This window comes from Suricata suricatta, chromosome 12, assembly GCF_006229205.1.
Source record: "Suricata suricatta isolate VVHF042 chromosome 12, meerkat_22Aug2017_6uvM2_HiC, whole genome shotgun sequence".
Taxonomy (NCBI): Eukaryota; Metazoa; Chordata; class Mammalia; order Carnivora; family Herpestidae; genus Suricata; species Suricata suricatta.
The window spans coordinates 6600696-6604828 of NC_043711.1; positions in this window are offsets into that span (position 1 = coordinate 6600696).

Here is a 4133-nt window from a genome sequence, read left to right on the forward strand (position 1 = left end):
TTTGAATGATGCATAGTATTACCTCATGGATGAGTGTTATTTTACTTTTCCATTTCTTATTACAATAGTCCTGATAAAATTCTTGTGCCCACATCCATTTTATACAAGTGAGAATTTCGTTAATATTTAGGCATGAAATAGTATAGAATTGTAAAAATATGTACAAATTTACTACTAATTACTACATTTATTTTCCTAATAGAAAAGTTAAACAAAAGCACCTTCATGCTTTTATTGTCAAGGTATAGAATCGGAAACCCCCTGAAGTCTGTGTTGCAATGGTCTTTCACGATAGATCCACATGGAAATTCCTATTTTGTATACGGAGTAATGTTTCCATATCACAGATTTCCAAAATAAGGTGTGAAATGCATTACTCTTCATAGAAAATCCTATGGTCTATAATATTCATGCAGTAAATGGCCCCGTATACCACTTTAGGCCCAGTTCCCTAATTCACAGTTGAACTCACAAAAAAATCAAGAGAAGGAATCATGGCCCTGTTTCTGCTTGCCCATCTGGGACAAAGGCAGTTGAGTGCACAGAGCCTTGGGCTGAGAATCTGGCCTTAGAGTCTCACATCTGTCATGTACTTTGCAATGTCTCAACCCCCGGTGCTGGTGTCCCTCTAGGGATCACCTAGAAATGGGGAGAATAGCATCCATTTCAAGATATGTGTGGCACCACACAGAGGTTTGCTCCTAGAGAGAGCATTGAAACCAAGTTGTCTATGCTCTGTGCCAGCAAAGGATAGGCTCTGGGAAATCAGAAACGAATGTGATTCAGTTGTTTCCCTCCAAACACTCAGTACCTACCTGCGTAAAGACAAAAAAAAAATGTTCTCTGAGGATCTAGGAGAAACCAAAATTTCCAAACAAGGATATTTAGTTGGGCAGATGGTTCTTAGCCTTGATAATGACTATAACAACAACAACAATATTAACCATACCTAAATTTTACCTTGCCCTTACTATATGCATCAACCACATATTTATTCACATGTGCAGTGCATGCTCATCTTAATTCTTACTCAGTGCAGTTGCATAAACTTGCTCAAAGATATTAAGAACTTGTCCATTTTCATGCAGATAAAAAAAGTAGAACAGATAAGATCCAAAATTCACTGGTGGGTCTCTAAAGTCCATGTACTGAAATTGTGCGCTCTGTTTCCCTGCACTCCAGACCGTTTAAACAAAAGTCAAGATGTCTTTTCTAGAATTGCTCAGATATAATTTTGAAGTGTTTCTTTCTTTTTTTTTTAATTTTTTTAATTTAACATATGCAATTATTTTCCATCATTTACAATACAGTAGTTACAATGACACGCAAAGTAAAAAGTCAGAACCCCAACTTCTATTTCATGTAGTAATAAATTGTATCATTTATCTTGAATGTATCATAGATAAGCTGCTATATAATGATTGCCACTTCAGATAGCTGTGAAATTAGGTAATTAACTAGTTGTTACTTAACCTTCTAATTTCTGTACAAGTCTGAAATGTTTCTTTCTAGTTTATTTTATTTGAGAGAGAGACATAGAGACAAAGAGAGACAGATATATACAGAGAAACATGGAGGAGAAAGGGGCCAAGGAAGAGATAGAGGATCCAAAGCAGCTCCATACCCAGTGTGGAGCCCGATGTGCAGTTCAGTCCCTCAATCCTGGGGTCATGACCTGAGCCAAAATTAAGAGTCAGAAACTCAGCCAACTGAGCCACTCAGACATCCCTGAACTCTTTATTTCCCAAGAATGGGATCTAACATCCTGACTTTATCCCCTTAGAGGTCAAGAGGGCCTAAATTACAAAAATGAAGGAGGAAGTGGAATGTGAAGCAGAATCTGGGAGCAGGGCAAGAAATAGCTTCTCTGACTTGTCATGAGATAACTCCTTTTTTTGAAAGTTTATTTATTTTTGAGAGAGACAGAATGTGAGAGAGAAAGGGGCAGAGAGAGAGACACACAATCTGAAGCAGGCTTCAGGCTTTGAGCTGTCAGCACAGCTGATGCAGGCCTCAAACTCACGAGATGTGAGATCAAGTCCTGAGCTAAAGTTGGACACTTAACTGACTGATCCACTCAAGTGTCCCTGAACTCTTTCTTATTTCATAAGAATGGGATTAGAATTCTGACTCTATATCTCTCTTAGAGATAAGGAGGCGTAAATGACAAAACTGGAGGAGGTAGTGGATGTGAAGCAAAATCTGGGAGCAGAGGAAGAGAGAGCTTCTCTGAACTGTTGGGAGCAGGATATTTTTCTGATCTCCACCTTCATCTCAGCCATCTTATCTATAGTGGGTGCATCAGGTGATGCTGCTGCTCTCTGATGTCCTCTACCATGATCATGAGCAGGAGTCTCTGCCTGGAGAAACAGGAAGAAATGTGCAGGCTGGATACACAGGAGAGATACTGTCTAGGTGCCCTGTGAACAGAGTCTCACTGCATTTGAACCTGACTTCATTCCCTATCTACCCCAGAACCTGGTAAAACTCAGAAAGCTTTTGCACAGCAAAGAAAAGAATCAATAAAACTCAAAAGCAACCTACAGAATGGGAGACATTTGCAAACGACATATTTGTCAAAGGGTATTACCCAAAATATATAAAGAACTGAAAAAAGTCAACACTGAGAAAACAAATAACCCGTGGACAGGAGAAATGAATACATTTTTTGAAGAAGACATCTGATGGCCAACAGACACATGGGAAGATGCTCAACACCATTCATCATCAGGAAACAAAACCACCATGAGCTACCATCTCACACCTGTCAGAATGGCTAAAATGAACAACACAGAAAACAACAGGTGTTGGAGAGGATGTGGAGAAAGGGTGACACTCTTGCATCATTGTCGGGCATGCTAACTGGTGCAGCCACTCTGGAGAGTCATATGGAGGTTCCCCAAAAAGTAAAAATAGAACTACCCTATGATCCACTAGCTGCAGTACTAGGTATTTACCCAAAGAATGTAAAACTGCTAATTCAAAGGGATAGTTATAGCAGTATTATCTGCAATAGTCCAAGTATAGAAACAGCCCAGTGTCCATTGATTGGTGAAAGAATGAAGAAGTTGTGGTATATGTGTATACACACACACACACACACACACACACACACACACACACTGGAATACTAGTACTGGAATAAAAAGAATGAAATCTTGCCATTTGCAACAATATGGATGGAGTTATAGTGTATTTTGCTAAGTGATATAAGTCAGTCAGAGAAAGACAAATACAATATGACTTCAATCCTACGTGGAATTTAAGAAACAAGACAAGCAAGCAAGGGGCAGGGAAAAAAAAAAGAGTGTGGCAAACCAAGAAACAGACTCTTAGCTGTAGAGAACAAATTCATGGTTACCACAGGGGAGGTGGTGGGTGAAATGTGTGAGGGACATTAAGGAGAGCACTTGTCATGACAAGCACTGGCTGATGTTGGAATTGTTGAATCACTATATTGTACACCTGCAGCTAATATTACACCGTATGTTAATTAACTGGAATGTAAACTAAAACTTAAGAAAAAGGTGAGTTGGAGACAAATAAAGAAAATCTGGAAGGTAAAAACAAATACTGTACTCCTGTCCTTAACTGTGAAATGATGATAAGGCATGGTGCTGTCTATCATGAGTGACAATGCAGATAGAAGGTAGGAAGGTACATAGAAAACCGAGCTCAGTGCCTGGCACTTGGAGTCCCGAGGTAAAAGTTTGTAACATTGTGGTTACTGTCGTCATTTCCATCATCACCATTATCATCAATTTCATGATCATTTGCAGGATTTGTGGGCAGTTAAGAAGGACCCATGTGCTGCTCTGATGGTGAAGATGCCCTTGGAAGATAAAAATAGAAATCTAAATAAGAGTTCTAGGACCCTCACCCACACCAATAACATTAGGTCTTTATTGGGCTGTGTGTGAGCTGTCTGTGTATGCCAACTGTCTTGGTTGTCCTGATGAGGAGGAAGCAATGCTCTTCCAGTCCTTTCTGCACTCAGTCACTCCCACTGCACTTACTACCCCTGGGCTGTACTGTCTCTCTGCTGGAGCAGGACTGAGGAATGCAGATCCCGCTGCCACTCCCCTACCTGGAGCTGGATGACCACAGAGGCTTTGTTTCCAGGACTGGCAGGA